Below are 26744 nucleotides of genomic sequence, written 5' to 3'. Positions count from 1 at the left end.
AACCCGTAGGGTCCGCACGCTTAAGGTTACGATGATAGTTATATTATGAGTTTATGCATTTTGATGTACCGAAGGTTGTTCGGAGTCCCGGATGTGATCAGGACATGACGAGGAGTCTCGAAATGGTCGAGACATAAAGATTGATATATTGGAAGCCTATGTTTGGATATCAGAAGTGTTCCGGGTGAAATCGGGATTTTACCGGAGTACCGGGAAGGTTACCGGAACCCCCCGGGAGCTAAATGGGCCATGATGGGCCTTAGTGGAAAAGAGAAGAGGCAGCCCTACATGGGCTGCGCGCCTCCTCCTTCCCCTAGTCCTATTAGGACTAGGAGAGGTGGCCGGCCCCCCCTCTCTCTTTTCCCCCTCCGCGAATCCTATTCCAACTAGGATTGGGGTGGGGGATCCTACTCCGAGAGGGAGTAGGACTCTCCTGGCGCGCCACACCTTGGCCGGCCAGCCTCCCCCCTCTAGTCCTTTATATACTGAGGCAGAGGCACCCTAGAACACACAAGTTGATCCACGTGATCTATTCCTTAGCCGTGTGCGGTGCCCCCTGCCACCATAGTCCTCGATAATACTGTAGCGGAGTTTAGGTGAAGCCCTGCTGCTGTAGTACATCAAGATCGTCACCACGCCGTCGTGCTGACGGAACTCTTCCCCGACACTTTGCTGGATCGGAGTCCGGGGATCCTCATCGAGCTGAACGTGTGCTCGAACTCGGAGGTGCCGTAGTTTCGGTGCTTGATCGGTTGGATCGTGAAGACGTACGACTACTTCCTCTACGTTGTGTCATCGCTTCCGCAGTCGGTCTGCGTGGGTACGTAGACAACACTCTCCCCTCTCGTTGCTATGCATCACATGATCTTGCGTGTGCGTAGGAAAACTGTTGAAATTACTACGAAACCCAACAGTGGCATCCGAGCCTAGGTTATTTATGTTGATGTTATATGCACGAGTAGAACACAAGTGAGTTGTGGGCGATATAAGTCATACTGCCTACCAGCATGTCATACTTTGGTTCGGCGGCATTGTTGGACGAGATGACCCGGACCAACCTTACGCGTACGCTTACGCGAGACCGGTTCCCCCGACGTGCTTTGCACATAGGTGGCTTGCGGGCGACTGTCTCTCCAACTTTAGTTGAATCGAGTATGGCTACGCCCGGTCCTTGCGAAGGTTAAAACGAAGTCTATTTGACAAACTATCGTTGTGGTTTTGATGCGTAGGTGAGATTGGTTCTTGCTTAAGCCCGTAGCAGCCACGTAAAACTTGCAACAACAAAGTAGAGGACGTCTAACTTGTTTTTGCAGGGCATGTTGTGATGTGATATGGCCAAGACATGATGCTGAATTTTATTGTATGAGATGATCATGTTTTGTAACCGAGTTATCGGCAACTGGCAGGAGCCATATGGTTGTCGCTTTATTGTATGCAATGAAATCGCGATGTAATGCTTTACTTTATTACTAAGCGGTAGTGATAGTCGTGGAAGCATAAGCTTGGCGAGACGACAACGATGCTACGATGGAGATCAAGGTGTCACGCCGGTGACGATGGTGATCACGACGGTGCTTCGGAGATGGAGATCACAAGCACAAGATGATGATGGCCATATCATATCACTTATATTGATTGCATGTGATGTTTATCCTTTTTATGCATCTTATCTTGCTTTGATTGACGGTAGAATTATAAGATGATCTCTCACTAAATTATCAAGAGGTGTTCTCCCTGAGTATGCACCGTTGCCAAAGTTCGTCGTGCCCAGACACCACGTGATGATCGGGTGTGATAAGCTCTACGTCCATCTACAACGGGTGCAAGCTAGTTTTGCACACGCAGAATACTCAGGTTAAACTTGACGAGCTTAGCATATGCAGATATGGCCTCGGAACACGGAGACCGAAAGGTCGAGCGTGAATCATATAGTAGATATGATCAACATAACGATGTTCACCATTGAAAACTACTCCATCTCACGTGATGATCGGTTATGGTTTAGTTGATTTGGATCACGTAATCACTTAGAAGATTAGAGGGATGTCTATCTAAGTGGGAGTTCTTAAGTAATTTGATTAATTGAACTTAAACTTATCATGAACTTAGTACCTGATAGTATCTTGCTTGTTTATGTTGATTGTAGATAGATGGCTCGTGCTGTTGTTCCGTTGAATTTTAATGCGTTCCTTGAGAAAGCAAAGTTGAAAGATGATGGTAGCAATTATACGGACTGGGTCCGTAACTTGAGGATTATCCTCATTGCTGCTCAGAAGAATTACGTCCTGGAAGCACCGCTGGGTGCCAGGCCTGCTACTGGAGCAACACCAGATGTTATGAACGTCTGGCAGAGCAAAGCTGATGACTACTCGATAGTTCAGTGTGCCATGCTTTAGGGCTTAGAATCGGGACTTCAACGACGTTTTGAACGTCATGGAGCATATGAGATGTTCCAGGAGTTGAAGTTAATATTTCAAGCAAATGCCCGGATTGAGAGATATGAAGTCTCCAATAAGTTCTATAGCTGCAAGATGGAGGAGAACAGTTCTGTCAGTGAGCATATACTCAAAATGTCTGGGTATAATAATCACTTGATTCAATTGGGAGTTAATCTTCCGTATGATTGCGTCATTGACAGAATTCTCCAATCACTGCCACCAAGCTACAAGAGCTTCGTGATGAACTATAATATGCAAGGGATGAACAAGACTATTCCCGAGCTCTTCGCAATGCTGAAAGCTGCGGAGGTAGAAATCAAGAAGGAGCATCAAGTGTTGATGGTTAACAAGACCACTAGTTTCAAGAAAAAGGGCAAAGGGAAGAAGAAGGGGAACTTCAAGAAGAACAGCAAGCAAGTTGCTGCTCAGGAGAAGAAACCCAAGTCTGGACCTAAGCCTGAAACTGAGTGCTTCTACTGCAAGCAGACTGGTCACTGGAAGCGGAACTGCCCCAAGTATTTGGCGGATAAGAAGGATGGCAAGGTGAACAAAGGTATATGTGATATACATGTTATTGATGTGTACCTTACTAGAGCTTGCAGTAGCACCTGGGTATTTGATACTGGTTCTGTTGCTAATATTTGCAACTCGAAACAGGGACTACGGAATAAGCGGGCACTGGCAAAGGACGAGGTGACGATGCGCGTGGGAAACGGTTCCAAAGTCGATGTGATCGCGGTCGGCACGCTACCTCTACATCTACCTTCGGGATTAATATTAGACCTAAATAATTGTTATTTGGTGCCAGCGTTGAGCATGGACATTATATCTGGATCTTGTTTAATGCGAGACGGTTATTCATTTAAATCAGAGAATAATGGTTGTTCTATTTATATGAGTAATATCTTTTATGGTCATGCACCTTTGAAGAGTGGTCTATTTTTGATGAATCTCGATAGTAGTGATACACATATTCATAATGTTGAAGCCAAAAGATGCAGAGTTGATAATGAAAGTGCAACTTATTTGTGGCACTGTCGTTTAGGTCATATCGGTGTAAAGCGCATGAAGAAACTCCATACTAATGGACTTTTGGAACCACTTGATTATGAATCACTTGGTACTTGCGAACCGTGCCTCATGGGCAAGATGACTAAAACACCGTTCTCCAGTACTATGGAGAGAGCAACAGATTTGTTGGAAATCATACATACCGATGTATGTGGTCCGATGAATATTGAGGCTCGTGGCGGATATCGTTATTTTCTCACCTTCACAAATGACTTAAGCAGATATGGGTATATCTACTTAATTGAACATAAGTCTGAAACATTTGAAAAGTTCAAAGAATTTTAGAGTGAAGTTGAAAATCATCGTAACAAGAAAATAAAGTTTCTACGATCTGATCGTGGAGGAGAATATTTGAGTTACGAGTTTGGTGTACATTTGAAAAATTGTGGAATAGTTTCGCAACTCACGCCACCCGGAACACCACAGCGTAATGGTGTGTCCGAACGTCGTAATCGTACTTTACTAGATATGGTGCGATCTATGATGTCTCTTACTGATTTACCGCTATCGTTTTGGGGTTATGCTTTAGAGACGGCCGCATTCACGTTAAATAGGGCACCATCAAAATCCGTTGAGACGACGCCTTATGAACTTTGGTTTGGCAAGAAACCAAAGTTGTCGTTTCTTAAAGTTTGGGGCTGCGATGCTTATGTGAAAAAGCTTCAACCTGATAAGCTCGAACCCAAATCGGAGAAATGTGTCTTCATAGGATACCCAAAAGAGACTGTTGGGTACACCTTCTATCACAGATCCGAAGGCAAGACATTCGTTGCTAAGAATGGATCCTTTCTAGAGAAGGAGTTTCTCTCAAAAGAAGTGAGTGGGAGGAAAGTAGAACTTGACGAGGTAACTGTACCTGCTCCTTTATTGGAAAGTAGTACATCACAGAAAACTGTTTCTGCGATACCTACACCAATAAGTGAGGAAGCTAATGATGATGGTCATGAAACTTCAGATCAAGATACTACTGAACCTCGTAGATCAACCAGAGTAAGATCTGCGCCAGAGTGGTACGGTAATCCTGTTCTGGAAATCATGCTACTAGATCATGATGAACCTACGAACTGTGAAGAACAGATGGTGAGCCCAGATTCCGCAAAATGGCTTGAAGCCATGAAATCTGAGATGGGATCCATGTATGAGAACAAAGTATGGACTTTGGTTGACTTGCCCGATGATCGGCAAGCAATTGAGAATAAATGGATCTTCAAGAAGAAGACTGACGCTGATGGTAATGTTACTGTCTACAAAGCTCGACTTGTCGCAAAAGGTTTTCGACAAGTTCAAGGGGTTGACTACGATGAGACCTTCTCACTTGTAGCGATGCTTAAGTCTGTCCGAATCATGTTAGCAATTGCCGCATTTTATGATTATGAAATTTGGCAGATGGATGTCAAAACTGCATTCCTGAATGGATTTCTGGAAGAAGAGTTGTATATGATGCAACCGGAAGGTTTTGTCGATCCAAAGGGAGCTAACAAAGTGTGCAAGCTCCAGCGATCCATTTATGGACTGGTGCAAGCCTCTCGGAGTTGGAATAAACGTTTTGATAGTGTGATCAAAGCATTTGGTTTTATACAGACTTTTGGAGAAGCCTGTATTTACAAGAAAGTGAGTGGGAGCTCTGTAGCATTTCTGATATTATATGTGGATGACATATTGTTGATTGGAAATGATATAGAATTTCTGGATAGCATAAAAAGGATACTTGAATAAGAGTTTTTCAATGAAAGACCTCGGTGAAGCTGCTTACATATTAGGCATTAAGATCTATAGAGATAGATCAAGACGCTTAATTGGACTTTCACAAACAACATACCTTGACAAAATTTTGAAGAAGTACAAAATGGATCAAGCAAAGAAAGGATTCTTGCCTGTGTTACAAGGTGTGAAATTGAGTAAGACTCAATGCCCGACCACTGCAGAAGATAGAGAGAATATGAAAGATGTTCCCTATGCATCAGCAATGGGATCTATCATGTATGCAATGCTGTGTACCAGACCTGATGTGTGCCTTGCTATAAGTCTAGTAGGGAGGTACCAAAGTAATCCAGGAGTGGATCACTGGACAGCGGTCAAGAACATCCTGAAATACCTGAAAAGGACTAAGGATATGCTTCTCATATATGGAGGTGACAAAGAGCTCGTCGTAAAAGGTTACGTTGATGCAAGCTTTGACACTGATCCGGACGATTCTAAATTGCAAACCGGATACGTGTTTACATTAAACGGTGGAGCTGTCAGTTGGTGCAGTTCTAAACAAAGCGTCGTAGCGGGATCTACATGTGAAGCGGAGTACATAGCTGCTTCGGAAGCAGCGAACGAAGGAGTCTGGATGAAGGAGTTCATAACCGATCTAGGTGTCATACCTAGTGCATCGGGTCTAATGAAAATCTTTTGTGACAATACTGGTGCAATTTCCTTGGCAAAGGAATCCAGATTTCACAAGAGAACCAAGCACATCAAAAGACGCTTCAATTCCATCCGGGATCTAGTCCAGGTGGGAGACATAGAGATTTGCAAGATACATACGGATCTGAATGTTGCAGACCCGTTGACTAAGCCTCGTCCACGAGCAAAACATGATCAGCACCAAAGCTCCATGGGTGTTAGAATCATTACAGTGTAATCTAGATTATTGACTCTAGTGCAAGTGGGAGACTGAAGGAAATATGCCCTAGAGGCAATAATAAAGTTATTATTTATTTCCTTATAATCATGATAAATGTTTATTATTCATGCTAGAATTGTATTAACCGGAAACATAATACATGTGTGAATACATAGACAAACAAAGTGTCACTAGTATGCCTCTACTTGACTAGCTCGTTAATCAAAGATGGTTATGTTTCCTAACCATAGACAAAGGAGTTGTTATTTGATTAACGGGATCACATCATTAGTTGAATGATCTGATTGACATGACCCATTCCATTAGCTTAGCACCTGATCGTTTAGTATGTTGCTATTGCTTTCTTCATGACTTATACATGTTCCTATGACTATGAGATTATGCAACTCCCGTTTGCCGGAGGAACACTTTGGGTGCTACCAAACGTCACAACGTTACTGGGTGATTATAAAGGAGCATTACAGGTGTCTCCAAAGGTAGATGTTGGGTTGGCATATTTCGAGATTAGGATTTGTCACTCCGATTGTCGGAGAGGTATCTCTGGGCCCTCTCGGTAATGCACATCACTTAAGCCTTGCAAGCATTGCAACTAAATGAGTTAGTTGCGGGATGATGCATTACAGAACGAGTAAAGAGACTTGCCGGTAACGAGATTGAACTAGGTATTGGAATACCGACGATCGAATCTCGGGCAAGTAACATACCGATGACAAAGGGAACGACGTATGTTGTTATGCGGTCTGACCGATAAAGATCTTCGTAGAATATGTAGGAGCCAATATGGGCATCCAGGTCCCGCTATTGGTTATTGACCGGAGACGTGTCTCGGTCATGTCTACATTGTTCTCGAACCCATAGGGTCCGCACGCTTAAGGTTACGATGACAGTTATATTATGAGTTTATGCATTTTGATGTACCGAAGGTTGTTTGGAGTCCCGGATGTGATCACGGACATGACGAGGAGTCTCGAAATGGTCGAGACATAAATATTAATATATTGGAAGCCTATGTTTGGATATCGGAAGTGTTCGGGTGAAATCGGGATTTTACCGGAGTACCGGGAAGGTTACCGGAACTCCCCGGGAGCTAAATGGGCCATGATGGGCCTTAGTGGAAAATAGAAGAGGCAGCCCTACATGGGCTGCGCGCCTCCTCCTTCCCCTAGTCCTATTAGGACTAGGAGAGGTGGCCGGCCCCCTCTCTCTCTTTTCCCCCTCCGCGAATCCTATTCCAACTAGGATTGGGGGGGGGGGGAATCCTACTCCCAGAGGGAGTAGGACTCTCCTGGCGCGCCACACCTTGGCCGGCCAGCCTCCCCCCTCTAGTCCTTTATATACTGAGGCAGAGGCACCCTAGAACACACAAGTTGATCCACGTGATCTATTCCTTAGCCGTGTGCGGTGCCCCCTGCCACCATAGTCCTCGATAATACTGTAGCGGAGTTTAGGCGAAGCCCTGCTGCTGTAGTACATCAAGATCGTCACCACGCCGTCGTGCTGACAGAACTCTTCCCCGACACTTTGCTGGATCGGAGTCCGGGGATCGTCATCAAGCTGAACGTGTGCTCGAACTCGGAGGTGCCGTAGTTTCGGTGCTTGATCGGTTGGATCGTGAAGACGTACGACTACTTCCTCTACGTTGTGTCATCGCTTCCGCAGTCGGTCTGCGTGGGTACGTAGACAACACTCTCCCCTCTCGTTGCTATGCATCACATGATCTTGCGTGTGCATAGGAATTTTTTTGAAATTACTACGAAACCCAACATTTATGACGTCCAACTAGCATATTTTACACCAAAAATAAGTGTTTTCCATTCAATGTTTCAAATATACTGCTTCTTTGGGATCCTAATGAAATCAGGCAAAAGATGCGCGCAAACGCTAGTAGAATACGAAATTTATACGTCTATGATGCAAAAATTACTAAGCAAAATGTGATGCGAAAGGCATTCATAAGTCGCGACTTTCTTTGGGTTGCTAGTTCAGGTATTGTTTGTTTTGGTTCCCTGTTGTATTGTTCTTTTTCCTATAATGCAAAAGTAAAGCGCCTTCTTGTTCAAGTAAAAAAACCATCCACATGCTAGTAATTATCCTTTTCATTTTTCTTATTTTATACTCCCTCCGTCCTGACTAACTTGTCACAGGTTTGTGCGACGAGTAATTCGGGACGGAGGAAGTATTGTTTTCATTATGGACACAACACGAACGTGCAATTTTTTCCCAACTGCGCAATGCCCGTTTCCATTAATTGCTTTCCACATAATACAACCATACGCCTTTGCGGTTCCAAATGCAAAAGTAACGATTACACTAAAAGGAAGAGGAAAAGGGGAAATCAAATTGGGCCAGTAGCAGGAAAGCTTCTACAACCTATGACAACCTCAGGGAGAGTTATACAAACAAAAGAATACAACACAGATACACAACCATACATAGATACACACGAGCTTATTTCCACATCATAGCTCAAAAGAACTGGCCCTAATCAGCAAAGACGACCAATAAGCTTTTTCTTGAAAAGTGGAGCAAGCCTCGACCGCTGTATCAAGCGATGCACACAACCACATTATTAATTAATCAACAAAGGTGTGACAAAAACATACATGAAACAACTCAAAGCCACCACCACTCCTACAAATTTGACAATGGGGAATGCGCTCATGCCCCACCATCTAGAGCCGAGGTAATGATAATCCTCAAGTGTAAGGAATCATCGTAGCAATTTCCAAAGGTAGCCGCCACCACCATCGAACTACTGACCCTTCTCTAGGAAAGAGATCCGCATCATCCTTGCCAAGCCGGTCAACCGTCGACACTACCACTCTGCCAAATAGCGCCACCGCCATGCACTCGTTCATCAAGACGCATCCGCGGCTGAGACTCTGCTGCACCATACCGCGCGAGGCCCGCCGTCGTTGACCTGGTAGATACGACGCCGCTACACCTCTGGAACCCTCTAGCTAGCACTTGCTCCAAGAATGAAGCCCCAAAGAGGGGGGTGACGCCAAACGTCACCATCATCTAATCTGGAGACACAGATCCGGGATTTCCCCTGGAGCAAACGACCCTTCCCCTGGTCAGCTAGAAACGACCAATACTCGACTCAGATACTTCTTCACCTAACTTTTAAGATATCAGGATTGCTCAAATCAGTCAACATTGTGAAGACCAGCGTGCGTTGCAGCAGTTGGAGCCATCACAGATACCAACCTAGAAGTTTCGGTCATGAGCTTCTGTTCCACCCTGTGAAGAATGTCCTTGTCTGTAGAACACCTAACCAAGATGAAGGAAATATGCCCTAGAGGCAATAATAAAGTTATTATTTATTTCCTTATATCATGATAAATGTTTATTATTCATGCTAGAATTGTATTAACCGGAAACATAATACTTGTGTGAATACATAGACAAACAAAGTGTCACTAGTATGCCTCTACTTGACTAGCTCGTTAATCGAAGATGGTTATGTTTCCTAACCATAAACAAAAGAGTTGTTATTTGATTAACGGGATCACATCATTAGGAGAATGATGTGATTGACATGACCCATTCCATTAGCTTAGCACCCGATCGTTTAGTATGTTGCTATTGCTTTCTTCATGACTTATACATGTTCCTATGACTATGAGATTATGCAAATCCCGTTTGCCAGAGGAACACTTTGTGTGCTACCAAACGTCACAACGTAACTGGGTGATTATAAAGGAGCTCTACAGGTGTCTCCAAAGGTACATGTTGGGTTGGCGTATTTCGAGATTAGGATTTGTCACTCCGATTGTCGGAGAGGTATCTCTGGGCCCTCTCGGTAATGCACATCACTTAAGCCTTGCAAGCATTGCAGCTAATGAGTTAGTTGCGGGATGATGTATTACAGAATGAGTAAAGAGACTTGCCGGTAACGAGATTGAACTAGGTATTGAGATACCGACGATCGAATCTCGGGCAAGTAACATACCGATGACAAAGGGAACGACGTATGTTGTTATGCGGTCTGACCGATAAAGATCTTCATAGAATATGTAGGAGCCAATATGAGCATCCAGGTTCCGCTATTGGTTATTGACCGGAGACGTGTCTCGGTCATGTCTACATAGTTCTCGAACCCGTAGGGTCCGCACGCTTAAGGTTTCGATGACAGTTATATTATGAGTTTATGCATTTTGATGTACCGAAGTTAGTTCGGAGTCCCGAATGTGATCACGGACATGACAAGGAGTCTCGAAATGGTCGAGACATAAAGATTGATATATTGGACGGCTATATTCGGACACCGGAAGTGTTCCGGGTGATTTCGGAGAAAACCGGAGAGCCGGAGGGTTACCGGAACCCCCCGGGGAGAAGTAATGGGCCATATGGGCCTTAGTAGAAAGAGAGAGGGGCTGCCAGAGGTGGGCTGCGCGCCTCCTCCCCACTGGTCCGAATTGGACTAGGAGAGGGGGGCGGCGCCCCCCCCCCTTTTTCCTCTCCCTCCCCACTTCTTTCCCCCTCCTAGTAGGAGTCCTACTCCTACTAGGAGGAGGACTCCTCCTTGGCGCGCCATAGAGGGCCGGCCGGCCTCCTCCCCTGGATCCTTTATATACGGGGGTAGAGGGCACCCCTAGACACACAAGTTGATCCACGTGATCATATTCTTAGCCATGTGCGGTGCCCCCTTCCACCATAGTCCTCGATAATATTGTAGCGGTGCTTAGGCGAAGCCCTGGGACGGTAGTACATCAAGATCGTCACCACGCCGTCGTGCTGACGGAACTCTTCCCCGACACTTTGCTGGATCGGAGTCCGGGGATCGTCATCGAGCTGAACGTGTGCTAGAACTCGGAGGTGCCGTAGTTTCGGTGCTTGATCGGTCAGGCCGTGGAGACGTACGACTACATCAACCAAACACTTCCGTTGCGATCTACAAGGGTACGTAGATCACACTCTCCCCTCTCGTTGCTATGCATCACCATGATCTTGCGTGTGCGTAGGAATTTTTTTGAAATTACTACGTTCCCCAACAGTGGCATCCGAGCCTAGGTTTTATATGTTGATGTTATATGCACGAGTAGAACACAAGTGAGTTGTGGGCGATATAAGTCATACTGCTTACCAGCATGTCATACTTTGGTTCGGCGGTATTGTTGGACGAAGCGGCCCGGACCGGCATTACGCGTACGCTTACGCAAGACCGGTTCTCCCGACGTGCTTTGCACATAGGTGGCTTGCGGGTGACAGTTTCTCCAACTTTAGTTGAACCAAGTGTGGCTACGCCCGGTCCTTGCGAAGGTTAAAACAGCACCAACTTGACAAACTATCGTTGTGGTTTTGATGCGTAGGTAAGATTGGTTCTTGCTTAAGCCCGTAGCAGCCACGTAAAACTTGCAACAACAAAGTAGAGGACGTCTAACTTGTTTTTGCAAGGCATGTTGTGATGTGATATGGTCAAGACATGATGCTAAATTTTATTGTATGAGATGATCATGTTTTGTAACCGAGTTATCGGCAACTGGCAGGAGCCATATGGTTGTCGCTTTATTGTATGCAATGCAATCACACTGTAATGCTTTACTTTATCACTAAGCGGTAGCGATAGTCGTGGAAGCATAAGATTGGCGAGACGACAACGATGCTATGATGGAGATCAAGGTGTCGCGCCGGTGACGATGGTGATCATGACGGTGCTTCGGAGATGGAGATCACAAGCACAAGATGATGATGGCCATATCATATCACTTATATTGATTGCATGTGATGTTTATCTTTTATGCATCTTATCTTGCTTTGTTTGACGGTAGCATTATAAGATGATCTCTCACTAATTATCAAGAAGTGTTCTCCCTGAGTATGCACTGTTGCGAAAGTTCTTCGTGCTGAGACACCACGTGATGATCGGGTGTGATAGGCTCTATGTTCAAATACAACGGGTGCAAAACAGTTGCACACGTGGAATACTCAGGTTATACTTGACGAGCCAAGCATATACAGATATGGCCTCGGAACACGGAGACCAAAAGGTCGAGCGTGAATCATATAGTAGATATGATCAACATAGTGATGTTCACCAATGAAACTACTCCATCTCACGTGATGATCGGACATGGTTTAGTTGATTTGGATCACGTAATCACTTAGAGGATTAGAGGGATGTCTATCTAAGTGGGAGTTATTAAGTAATATGATTAATTGAACTTAAATTTATCATGAACTTAGTCTTGGTAGTATTTTGCAAATTATGTTGTAGATCAATAGCTCGCGTTGTTGCTTCCTTGTGTTTACTTTGATATGTTCCTAGAGAAAATTGTGTTGAAAGATGTTAGTAGCAATGATGCGGATTGGATCCGTGATCTGAGGTTTATCCTCATTGCTGCACAGAAGAATTATGTCCTTGATGCACCGCTAGGTGACGGACCTATTGCAGGAGCAGATGCAGACGTTATGAACGTTTGGCTAGCTCAATATGATGACTACTTGATAGTTTAGTGCACCATGCTTAATGGCTTAGAATCGGAACTTCAAAGACGTTTTGAACGTCATGGAGCATATGAGATGTTCCAGGAGTTGAAGTGAATATTTCAAGCAAATACCCGAGTTGAGAGATATGAAGTCTCCAACAAGTTCTATAGCTAAAAGATGGAGGAGAATCGCTCAACTAGTGAGCATGTGCTCAGATTGTCTGAGTACTACAATCGCTTGAATCAAGTGGGAGTTAATCTTCCAGATAAGATAGTGATTGGCAGAATTCTCTAGTCACCATCACCAAGTTAGTAGAACTTCGTGATGAACTATGATATGCAAGGGATAACGGAAACGATTCCCAAGCTCTTCGTAATGCGGAAATTGACGAAGGTAGAAATCGAGAAAAACATCAAGTCTTGATGGTAGACAAGACCACTAGTTTCAAGAAAAGGGCAGAGGGAAGAAGGGGACCTTCAAGAAGAACAACAAGCAAGTTGCTGCTCAAGTGAAGAAGCCCAAGTCTGGTCCTAAGCCTGAGACTAAGTGTTTCTATTGCAAAGGGACTGGTCACTGGAAGCGGAACTACCCCAAGTGATTGGCAGATAAGAAGGATGGCAAAGTGAACATAAGTATATTTGATATACATGTTATTGATGTGTACTTTACTAGTGTTTATAGCAACCCCTCAGTATTTGATACTAGTTCAGTTGCTAAGATTAGTAACTCGAAACGGGAGTTGCAGAATAAACAGAGACTAGTTAAGGGTGAAGTGACGATGTGTGCTGGAAGTGGTTCCAAGATTGATATGATCATCATCGCACACTCCCTATACTTTCGGGATTAGTGTTGAACCTGAATAAGTGTTATTTGGTGTTTGCGTTGAGCATGAATATGATTTGATCATGTTTATTGTAATACGGTTATTCATTTAAGTAAGAGAATAAATTGTTGTCCTGTTTACATGAATAAAACCTTATATGGTTACACACCCAATGAAAATAGTTCGTTGGATCTCGATCGTAGTGATACACATAATCATAATATTGAAACCAAAAGATGCAAAGTTAATAATGATAGTGCAACTTATTTGTGGCACTGCGGTTTAGATCATATTGGTGTAAAGCGCATGAAGAAACTCCATGCTAATGTGTTTTTAGAATCACTTGATTATGAATCAGTTGATGCTTGTGAACCATGCCTCATGGGCAAGATGACTAAAACGCCGTTCTCCGGAACTATGGAGCGAGCAACTGACTTATTGGAAATAATACATACTGATGTATGAGATCCGATGAGTGTTAAGGCTCGCGGCGGGTATCATTATTTTCTGACCTTCACAGATGATTTGAGCAGATATGGGTATATCTACTTAATGAAACACAAGTCTGAAATATTTGAAAAGTTCAAAGAATTTCAGAGTGAAGTGGAGAATCATCGTAACAAGAAAATAAAAGTTTCTACGATATGATCGCAGAGGTAAAATATTTGAGTTACGAGTTTGGCCTTCAGTTAAAACAATGTGAAATAGTTTTACTACTCACGCCACCTGGAACACCACAGCATAATGGTGTGTCCGAACATTATAACCGTACTTTATTAGATATGGTGTGATCTATGATGTCTCTTATCGATCTACCACTATCGTTTTGGGGTTATGCACTAAAGACAACTGCATTCACGTTTAAAAGGGCACCATCTAAGTCCGTTGAGACGACACAATCTGAACTGTGGTTTGGCAAGAAACCAAAGTTGTCGTTTCTTAAAGTTTGGGATTGTGATGCTTATATGAAAAAGTTTCATCCTGATAAGCTCAAACCCAAATCGGAGAAATATGTCTTCATAGGATACCCAAAGGAGACTATTGGGTACACCTTCTATCACAAATCCGAAGGCAAGACTTTTGTTGCTAAATTCGGAGTTTTTCTATAGAAGGAGTATCTCTCGAAAGAAGTGAGTGGGAGGAAAGTAGAACTTGATGAGGTAACTGTACCTGCTCCCTTATTGGAAAGTAGCTCATCACAGAAATCTGTTCCTATGACTACTACACCAATTAGTGAGGAAGCTAATGATGATGATCATGTAACTTCAGATCAAGTTACTACCGAATCTCGTAGGTAAACCAGAGTGAGATCCGCACCAGAGTGGTACAGTAATCCTGTTCTGGAAGTCATGTTACTAGACCATGACGAACTTGCGAACTATGAGGAAGCGATGATGAGCCTAGATTCCGCGAAATGGTTTGAGGCCATAAAATCTGAGATATGATCCATGTATGAGAACAAAGTATGGACTTTGATGGATTTGCCCGATGATCGGCAAGCCATAGAAAATAAATGGATCTTCAAGAGGAAGACGGACGCTGATAGTAGTGTTACTATCTACAAAGCTAGAATCGTCGCAAAAGGTTTTCGACAAGTTCAAGGTGTTGACTACGATGAGATTTTCTCACTCGTATATATGCTTAAGTCTGTCCGAATCATGTTAGCAATTGCCGCATTTTATGAAATCTGGCAAATGGATAAACAAAACTGCATTCCTTAATGGATTTCTTAAAGAAGAGTTGTATATGATGCAACCAGAAGGTTTTGACAATCCTAAAGGTGTTAACAAAATATGCAAGCTCCAACAATCCATCTATGGACTGGTGCAAGCATCTCGGAGTTGGAATATACGCTTTGATAAGTTGATCAAAGCATATAGTTTTATACAGACTTATGGTGAAGTCTGTATTTATAAGAAAGTGAGTGGGAGCACTACAACATTTCTGATAAGTATATGTGAACAACATATTGTTGATCGGAAATAATGTATAATTTTCTGGAAAGCATAAAGGAATATTTGAAAGGAATTTTTCAAAGAAAGACCTCGGTAAAGCTACTTACATATTGAGCATCAAGATCTATAGAGATAGATCAAGACGCTTGATAAGTTATTTCAATGAGTACATACCTTGACAAGATTTTGAAGTAGTTCAAAATGGAACAGTCAAAGAAAGAGTTCTTGCCTGTGTTGCAAGGTGTGAAATTGAGTAAGACTCAAAGCCCGACCACGCCAGAAGATAGAAATAGAATGAAAGTCATTCCCTATGCCTCAGCCATAGGTTCTATAAAGTCTGCCATGCCGTGTACCAGATCTATTGTATACCCTACACTGTGTTAAGCAAGGGAGTACAATAGTGATCTAAGAGTAGATCACTGGACAGCGGTCAAAATTATCCTTAGTGGAATAAGGAAATATTTCTCAATTATGGAGGTGACAAAAAGGTTCGTCGTAAAAAGTTACGTCGATGCAAGTTTTGACACAGATCTGGATGACTCTAAGTCTCGATCTAGATACATATTGAAAGTGGGAGCAATAAGCTAGAGTAGCTCCGTGCAGAGCATTGTTGACATAGAAATTCGCAAAATACTTACGGATCTGAATGTGACAGACCCCTTGACTAAAATTATCTCACAAGCAAAACATGATCACACCTTAGTACTCTTTGGGTGTTAATCACATAGCGATGTGAACTAGATTACTGACTCTAGTAAACCCTTTGGGTGTTGATCACATATCGATGTGAACTATGGGTATTAATCACATGGTGATGTGAACTATTGCTGTTAAATCACATGGCGATGTGAACTAGATTATTGACTCTAGTGCAAGTGGGAGACTGAAGGAAATATGCCCTAGAGGCAATAATAAAGTTATTATTTATTTCCTTATATCATGATAAATGTTTATTATTCATGCTAGAATTGTATTAACCGGAAACATAATACTTGTGTGAATACATAGACAAACAAAGTGTCACTAGTATGCCTCTACTTGACTAGCTCGTTAATCGAAGATGGTTATGTTTCCTAACCATAAACAAAAGAGTTGTTATTTGATTAACGGGATCACATCATTAGGAGAATGATGTGATTGACATGACCCATTCCATTAGCTTAGCACCCGATCGTTTAGTATGTTGCTATTGCTTTCTTCATGACTTATACATGTTCCTATGACTATGAGATTATGCAACTCCCGTTTGCCAGAGGAACACTTTGTGTGCTACCAAACGTCACAACGTAACTGGGTGATTATAAAGGAGCTCTACAGGTGTCTCCAAAGGTACATGTTGGGTTGGCGTATTTCGAGATTAGGATTTGTCACTCCGATTGTCGGAGAGGTATCTCTGGGCCCTCTCGGTAATGCACATCACTTAAGCCTTGCAAGCATTGCAGCTAATGAGTTAGTTGCGGGATGATGTATTACAGAACGAGTAAAGAGACTTGCCGATAACGAGATTGAACTAGGTATTGAGATACCGACGGTCGAATCTCGGGCAAGTAACATACCGATGACAAAGGGAATGACGTATGTTGTTATGCGGTCTGACCGATAAAGATCTTCGTAGAATATGTAGGAGCCAATATGAGCATCCAGGTTCCGCTATTGGTTATTGACCGGAGACGTGTCTCGGTCATGTCTACATTGTTCTCGAACCCGTAGGGTCCGCACGCTTAAGGTTTCGATGACAGTTATATTATGAGTTTCTGAGTTTTGATGTACCGAAGTTAGTCCGGAGTCCCGGATGTGATCATGGACATGACAAGGAGTCTCGAAATGGTCGAGACATAAAGATTGATATATTGGACGGCTATATTTGGACACCGGAAGTGTTCCGGGTGATTTCGGAGAAAACCGGAGAGCCGGAGGGTTACCGGAACCCCCTCGGGAGAAGTAATGGGCCATATGGGCCTTAGTGGAGAGAGAGAGGGGCTTCCAGAGGTGGGCTGCGCGCCTCCTCCCCCCTGGTCCGAATTGGACTAGGAGAGGGGGGCGGCGCCCCCCCTTTTTCCTCTCCCTCCCCACTTCTTTCCCCCTCCTAGTAGGAGTCCTACTCCTACTAGGAGGAGGACTCCTCCTTGGCGCGCCATAGAGGGCCGGCCGGCCTCCTCCCCTGGATCCTTTATATACGGGGGTAGAGGGCACCCCTAGACACACAAGTTGATCCACGTGATCATATTCTTAGCCATGTGCGGTGCCCCCTTCCACCATAGTCCTCGATAATATTTTAGCGGTGCTTAGGCGAAGCCCTGCGACGGTAGTACATCAAGATCGTCACCACGCCTTCGTGCTGACGGAACTCTTCCCCGACACTTTCCTGGATCAGAGTCCGGGGATCATCATCGAGCTGAACGTGTGCTAGAACTCGGAGGTGCCGTAGTTTCGGTGCTTGATCGGTCGGGCCGTGGAGACGTACGACTACATCAACCAAACGCTTCCGTTGCGATCTACAAGGGTACGTAGATCACACTCTCCCCTCTCGTTGCTATGCATCATCATGATCTTGCGTGTGCGTAGGATTTTTTTTGAAATTACTACGTTCCCCAACGCAACACACCAAAAATGAGAAAATAGTGTAAATGACCTTGCCACATGTTTATCAAATGTGATCTTGTTTCTTTCAGTCCAGATACCCCAACACACTGCAACAATGTGTCTCAAATGTATCTAATTTTTTTGCTTGTTTCATGTCATATTTATATTAAATTAGCATACTTTTGGCACCTATTTAAACCATTTTTATTATTTTTCTTGACTAACTTATTAATCCAGTGCCAAGCGCTAGTTGATGCTTTCCATTGTTTATGGACTTTGTAGGAAAATAAGTTTTATCAAACTAAAAAAATTCCAGGAAAGAATCAGCGGAATACTAAAGTCCATAAGCTTCTCGAGGACACCGACATAGGCCGATGGGCACATAGGGGCCCCACACACCACCCCACGCGCCCTAGGGGGCACCGCCCCTACCGCATGGCCCCTCTGAGCCTCCGAATTACCTCCTCTCGATCCCATTGCCTTTATATATCTCCGAAAACCTCCAGGAATTCATCATCCTATTTTTTTCGCCACCGTAAACCGTTGTTTCTTCGTGATTCAATCTGGTCGCCATTTCCAGTACTATGCCAGAGGAGCAAATCTTCATGGTGGCCATCTCCATCAACTTGAAGGCCACCATGATTGCCCGTGGATAGTTTCCTTTGAACTATGGGTCCATGGTATTAGCTAGTTGGTTTTATCTCTCATGTTTCTTAATAGAATGATCACACGAGCGGCCCTACTTGAGCGTGATCAATCTGATGTAATTTTTCATATGTGTTTATTGGGCTATGATGAATTCTCACTTTATGATCACATTTATCCATGAATTCTTTTGAGATCTATTTGGTTAATTTTTAGAGTAATTCTTATTCATACATGATCTCGGATCCATATTTATTTATCTGGCCAAGATATGGTTTGACCTCCAAGAGGGAGTTGTGTATGATAGTCGGGTTCAATCTTGTAAGTAATCTACCGTAGTGACAAAAAAAATGAAAAATGCTTGCATTATATTGTTTCCACTAACGATGAAAATATTTCATGTCACTAGTTGTCGTTTGTATGCAGGGTGAAGAAAATATATCATCAACTTTATTTCACTACTTAATGCAATACTTTGTTTTACTTAAGATGCATCTTGGATAGTAGTCTTAGGGTGGAGTATTAGCTATAAGATGACGATCTATAGATATTGGGACGTCATGCTCATATACTAATTATGTCGTGGATAGTCAACTCATAAATATTGTCATTTTAATCTATCTTCCTCCTATAATCTTACAATCACAATTTAAGTTTTATTCTACTTTCTTCCGCAATCAAATCTTCCGCACACTTGTGCTTTTAGTTCCTTTCTAACTAGCAAAGTTAGTGACATTGAAAACCTCACTAGTTAAGTTGGGGACACAAGGAAGTTTTGTTTTGTATGTGCAAATACTAACTACTAGTTGGAATCTGGTAGCTCTCATGGATTCGATATACCATGAGGTCACTTGATGAAAATTGCTGCGTGCAGCAAACCCTTGCACTTGCGAGCCGAACACCTTTCTAGTTGAGAGGAAGCGGAGTCCCCCATAACTCTACCAAGGATAACCAGATAGCTTTAGCCATTGGAGAACCAAATAACCGGGGCTTAGTTGATACCACATTAGTACAAAATGAGCAACTAGGATTCCCAGTTCAATTTCATTTTATCAGGTTATCCGTAGTAAGAATTGAAATTAGATAGATTTGTCACATGAAAATCTTGATTTTTTGTGGAATGGCAGCTTTCCAGATCAACTTATTATAGCACCAACCAAATCTCTCTTAAACCATCGGTATACATACTTGTGGTAAAACTGCCATTATTATTACGAGCCCCATGACAACTTAGCGGGTGAGGGGTTCTAGGGAATGTTCTACACAATGAAAATAATTATATCCCATTGCTAAAGCAAGTTATCAACCAATCTAGAATGAAATGTGAGCTGAAAGTTTCCAGCAACCAGCTCAACAATGGTAGGCTCATATTTTTGACATATGTCAAAAAGCTGAGGGAATTGGTCACACCTACACGCATATGCGACCCTTTTTGGGTGGCGAGCTATGTGTCCGCCAACTGATGTTTTGAAAAGATTGGTCGGGCCGCGAGCTATCCGATCTATGATGCTTACTGTGCCCTCATTGAAACAAGAGTCTTGCTGCAATTACAAAATTACCCTTATTACAGAAGCATCTCCGGACCAGCGATACCCATCGCCGTTGCAACAAGACCCTTATTGCAAACCTTCATTGCAAAAGGGCCCTTGTTGCATAGCTTATCATGCTCGCAGTCATGTCCCTCCATGCAACCCGATGACCACTGATGTTTCTAAAGCACTAGCGATGTTGCAATATGGTGAGCTTCGTTGCCTCCTATAGTGCAGGAAACCTTGGCACGTTTCGCAGGACAACCACCTCCGCTCCTCATCGCCGTTACTGCAGGAGAGCGGCCCCCACCTCCAGTCAAGTATGGTCTGGTGGTCACCGACGGCGCAAAAAAGACAACATGGGTCTGTCACCAAACCGGTGATGGGCGGTGCCCAGTTCTCGATTTGGTTAAACACATTCACAAGCAGCACACGCTTGCAGCTCCTAGCATGGCATGCCACACCATGCCATGGATTTGGTCACATAGTATTGGGCCGCGCGCTTGGAGCACCGGGGCCTGGCCTGCAACACTAGGCCATGGATTTGGTCCCACAACATTGAGCCACGCGCTTGGAGCACTGGGGCCTGGCCTACTGGACTAACACATTGCAGCAAAGGGAGTCATGGATTTGGCAAACGAGATATCCTAGGCAACTTCGGTCTACCAATCCATGTAACTCCATGTGGTGCATCGCAATGTGTGAGAAGAAAGACAGAATAGGCGAGAGAGATGGACGAGCTTGGTGGCAGCAAGCTGCAGATGAGAAAGCAATGAGGTGTGAGGTAGGGGATGCATGAGGCAACACACGGGGAGGGAATAAGATTTTGACGGTCGTTCACTATGCGAGATAAGGATAAGAGCGATGATGGGCCCCACATGGCTGCGTGGCAAGCTGTGGAAGTGGTGTGTGGGTACAGAGGTGACGCGTTGCACACAACCGAGATGGTCGATGCTCACATTTCTCAGTGCCACGTCCTTCATAACAAGGCATGTGTTGCAACTGCAACATGTGGAATGTTGCAATCCCGGTTGACCTCCCACAAGGGACACGTGTCACGCGCGCGAGGCAACGAGACGAAAATCAGCCGGGTGAACGCTGGTGTTTTCATTTTTTGGCTGCTTTTATTCTTTTTGAAAAATCCTAATAGTTGCGCACTCGCCCTTCAAGTGCAATTTCACGATTGATGAGTGTATGTGGTGTATGTGAGCATCTGCTTTGTTCCGTGTTACAAAAAATACAATTGCACTCACCACACCATACTTTGATAGAGAATTGATTTTAATTTTTTTAGTAAAATAGTCAAATATTTTTGATTTTTTTGGCAACATACTTGGTCTAGCATTACTACGCCCGGTCAAATTTTGGGGACAAAATAACTTGAGCCATATTCCGAGAAAAATACAACAGAATCAACACTATATAAACGCCACTATTCATGGTTTTTGTTGCTGTACTTTTGTTTTTTTCTCTCAGAATACGACATAGCTCATTTTGTCCGGAAATTTAAACGTGAGTATTATGCCAAAGTATGCTTGTCGCAAAAAGATTTCACCTTTTTACTATTTTTCTTTATTTTTTGCTTAGTCGGGTGCGCCTACACCCATGTTCCAAAAATCCGCACAGATGAAAAAAACAAGTTCCACGCATCTTCTTTGAAAATGCCCTGCCTGTCAATGCAAGCAGTACCATCTGTCTATCTGATCACTCTGACGATGCCTGTTGTTCTTTGACGGATCCTCAGCAGCGAGCTACTACGATGCATCAGAGCTTTTGTGTCCTGTGTATTAAGTGTTGTTGCAGGTCTGCCTGTGTGTGGGTTGGAGCTCCATGTAACCACATTAATGAAGGAAATATGCCCTAGAGGTAATAATAAAGTTATTATTTATTTTCTTATATCATGATAAATGTTTATTATTCATGCTAAAATTGTATTAACCGGAAACATAATACATGTGTGAATACATCGACAAATAGAGTGTCACTAGTATGCCTCTACTTGACTAGCTCGTTGATCAAAGATGGTTAAGTTTCCTAACCATAGATATGAGTTGCCATTTGATTAACGGGATCACATCATTAGGAGAATGATGTTATTGACTTGACCCATTCCGTTAGCTTAGCACTTGATCGTTTAGTTTGTTGCTATTGCTTTCTTCATGACTTATACATGTTCCTATGACTGAGATTATGCAACTCCCGTTTACCGGAGGAACACTTTGTGTGCCACCAAACATCACAACGTAACTGAGTGATTATAAAGGTGCTCTACAGGTGTCTCCAAAGGTACTTGTTGGGTTTGCGTATTTCGAGATTAGGATTCGTCACTCCGACTGTCGGAGAGGTATCTCTGGGCCCACTCGGTAATGCACATCACTATAAGCCTTGCAAGCATTGCAACCAATGAGTTAGTTGCGGGATGATGTATTACGGAACAAGTAAAGAGACTTGCCGGTGACGAGATTGAACTAGGTATTGAGATACCGACGATCGAATCTCGTGCAAGTAACATACAGATGACAAAAGGAACAATATATGTTGTTATGCGGTCTGACTGATAAAGATCTTCGTAGAATATGTAGGAGCCAATATGGGCATCCAGGTCCCGCTATTGGTTATTGACCACAGAGGTGTCTCGGTCATGTCTACATAGTTCTCGAACCCGTAGGGTCTGCATGCTTAACGTTCGTTGATGATATAGTACTATGAGTTATGTATGTTGGTGACCGAATATTGTTTGGAGTCCCGGATGAGATCATGGACATGATGAGGAGCTCCGGAATGGTCCAGAGGTAAAGATTCATATATTGGATGATATGGTTTGGCCAAGGGGTCAGGCCCATGGGGCTATAAGTCGGTGCAAAAGGAGTTTTGCGGGGGCCAGGGGGCCAAACGCCGGAGACCCTGGCGTCTGGCCTTGGGCCAGACGCCGAGGCCCATGGCGTCTGGGCTAGACGCCAATGATTGTGGCGTTTGGTCCTGGAGTCCGAGTGGGACTCTTGCCTTTCGGGCAAAACCGACTTTGAGGAGGCTTTTGCTCCAAATTTCGACCCCAGGGCTCAACATATAAATAGAGGGGCAGGGCTAGCACCAAAGACACATCAAGAAACACCAAGCCGTGTGTCGGCAACCCCGTCCCCTCTAGTTTACCTCCGCCATAGTTTTCGTAGTTCTTAGGCGAAGCCCTACGGAGATTGTTCTTCACCAACACCGTCACCACGCCGTCGTGCTGCCGAAACTCATCTAGTACTTCGCCCCTCTTGCTGGATCGAGAAGGCGAGGACGTCACCGAGCCGAACGTGTGTAGAACTCGGAGGTGCCGTGCTTTCGGTACTTGGATCGTTCGGATCGTGAAGACGTACGACTACATCAACCGCGTTGATGTAACGCTTTCGCAAACGGTCTACAAGGGTATGTAGACAACACTCTCCCCTCTCGTTGCTATGCATCACCATGATCCTGCGTGTGCGTAGGAATTTTTTTGAAATTACTACGTTCCCCAACAGTGGCATCCGAGCCTGGTTTTATGCGCTGATGTAATATGCACGAGTAGAACACAAGTGAGTTGTGGGCGATATAAGTCATACTGCTTACCGGCATGTCACACTTTGGTTCGGCGGTATTGTTGGATGAAGCGGCCCGGACCGACATCACGCGTACGCTTTTGCGAGACTGGTTTTACCGCCGTGCTATGCACACAGGTGACTAGCAGGTGTCAGTTTCTCCAACTTTAGTTGAACCGAGTGTGGCTACACCCGGTCCTTGAGAAGGTTAAAACAACATTAACTTGACAAACTATCGTTGTGGTTTTGATGCGTAGGTAAGAACGGTTCTTGCTCAGCCCATAGCAGCCACGTAAAATTTGCAACAACAAAGTAGAGGACGTCTAACTTGTTTTTGCAGGGCATGTTGTGATGTGATATGGTCAAGACATGATGCTAAATTTTATTGTATGAGATGATCATGTTTTGTAACCGAGTTATCGGCAACTGGCAGGAGCCATATGGTTGTCGCTTTATCGTATGCAATGCAATCGCCGTGTAATGCTTTACTTTATCAATAAGCGGTAGCGATAGTCGTGGAAGCATAAGATTGGCGAGACAACAACGATGCTACGATGGAGATCAAGGTGTCGCGCCGGTGACGATGGTGATCGTGAAGGTGCTTCGGAGATGGAGATCACAAGCACAAGATAATGATGGCCATATCATATCACTTATATTGATTGCATGTGATGTTTATCTTTTATGCATCTTATCTTGCTTTGATTGACGGTAGCATTATAAGATGATCCCTCACTAAATTATCAAAGTATAAGCGTTCTTCCTGAGTATGCACCATTGTGAAAGTTCTTCGTGCTGAGACACCATGTGATGATCAGGTGTGATAGGCTCTACGTTCAAATACAACGGGTGCAAAACAGTTGCACACGCGAAATACTCAGGTTAAACTTGACGATCCTAGCATATAACAAATATGGCCTCGGAACACGGAGACCGAAAGGTCGAGCGTGAATCATATAGTAGATATGATCAACATACTGATGTTCACCATTGAAACTACTTCATATCATGTGATGATCGGACATGGTTTAGTTGATTTGGATCACGTGATCACTTAGAGGATTAGAGGGATGTCTATCTAATTGGGAGTTCTTAAGTAATATGATTAATTGAACTTAAATTTATCATGAACTTAGTCCTTGTAGTATTAGCATATCTATGTTGTAGATCAATAGCTCGCGTTTAGCTCCCCTGTTTTATTTTTGATATGTTCCTAGAGAAAACTAAGTTGAAATATGTTAGTAGCAATGATGCGGATTGGATCCATGATCTAAGGTTTATCCTCATTGCTGCATAGAAGAATTATGTCCTTGATACACCGCTAGGTGACAAACCTATTGCAGGAGCAGATGCAGATGTTATGAACGGTTGGCTAGCTCAATATGATGACTACTTGATAGTTTAGTGCACCATGCTTAAACAGCTTAGAATCGGGACTTCAAAGACGTTTTGAACGTCATGGACCATATGAGATGTTCCAGGAGTTGAAGTTAATATTTCAAGCAAATACCCGAGTTGAGAGATATGAAGTCTCCAACAAGTTCTATAGCTAAAAGATGGAGGAGAATAGCTCAAGCAGTGAGCATGTGCTCAGATTGTCTGGGTACTACAATCGCTTGAATCAAGTGGGAGTTAATCTTCCAGATAAAATAGTGATTGATAGAATTCTCTAGTCACCATCACCAAGTTAGTAGAACTTCGGGATGAACTATAATATGCAAGGGATAACGGAAACGATTCCCAAGCTCTTCGTGATGCTGAAATCGACGAAGGTAGAAATCAAGAAAGAGCATCAAGTGTTGATGATTAACAAGACCACTTGTTTCAAGAAAAGGGCAAAGGAAAAGAAAGGGAACTTCAAGAAGAACAACAAGCAAGTTGCTGCTCAAGTGAAGAAGCCCAAGTCTGGACCTAAGCATGAGACTAAGTGCTTCTACTGCAAAGGGACTGGTCACTGGAAGCGGAACTACCCCAAGTTTTTGGCGGATGAGAAGGATGGCAAAGTGAACAAATGCTATATTTGATATAGATGTTATTGATGTGTACTTTACTAGTGTTTATAGCAACCCCTCGGTATCTGATACTGGTTCAGTTGCTAAGAATAGTAACTCAAAACGGGAGTTGCAGAATGAACAGAGACTAGTTAAGGGTGAAGTGACGATGTGTATTGGAAATGGTTCCAAGATTGATATGATCATCATCGCACACTCCCTATACTTTCGGGATTAGTGTTAAACCTAAAATAAATGCTATTTAGTGTTTGCGTTGAGCATGAATATGATTGGATCATGTTTATTGCAATACGGTTATTCATGTAAGTTAGAGAATAATTGTTGTTCTGTTTACATGAATAAAACCTTCTATGGTCATACACTCAATGAAAATGGTTTGTTGGATCTCGATCGTGGTGATACACATTTTCATAATATTGAAGCCAAAAGATGCAAAGTTAATAATGATAGTGCAAATTATTTGTGGCATTGTCGTTTAGGTCATATTGGTGTAAAGCGCATGAAGAAAATCCATGCTGATGGGGTTTTGGAATCACTTGATTATGAATCAGTTGGTGCTTGCGGACCATGCCTCATGGGCAAGATGACTAAGACTCCGTTCTCCGGAACAATGGAGCGAGCAACAGATTTGTTGGAAATCATACATAGAGATGTGTGTGGTCCGATGAATATTGAGGCTCGCGGCGGGTATCATTATTTTCTGATCTTCATAGATGATTTGAGAAGATATGAGTATATCTACTTGATGAAACACAAGTCTGAAACATTTGAAAAATTCAAAGAATTTCAGAGTGAAGTGGAGAATCATCGTAACAAAAATAAAAGTTTCTACAATATGATCGCAGAAGTAAAATATTTGAGTTACGAGTTTGGCCTTCAGTTAAAACAATGTGAAATAGTTTCACTACACACGCCACCTGGAACACCACAGTGTAATGGTGTGTCCAAACATCGTAACCGTACTTTCTTAGATATGGTGCGATCTATGATGTCTCTTACCAATTTACCACTATAGTTTTGGGGTTATGCATTAGAGACAGCTACATTCACGTTAAATAGGG

This window comes from Triticum urartu, chromosome 6A (genome assembly GCF_056163025.1).
Source record: "Triticum urartu cultivar PI428250 chromosome 6A, HENAU_Tu73, whole genome shotgun sequence".
NCBI classification, from domain to species: domain Eukaryota; kingdom Viridiplantae; phylum Streptophyta; class Magnoliopsida; order Poales; family Poaceae; genus Triticum; species Triticum urartu.
Note: the sequence above shows the minus strand (reverse complement) of the source record.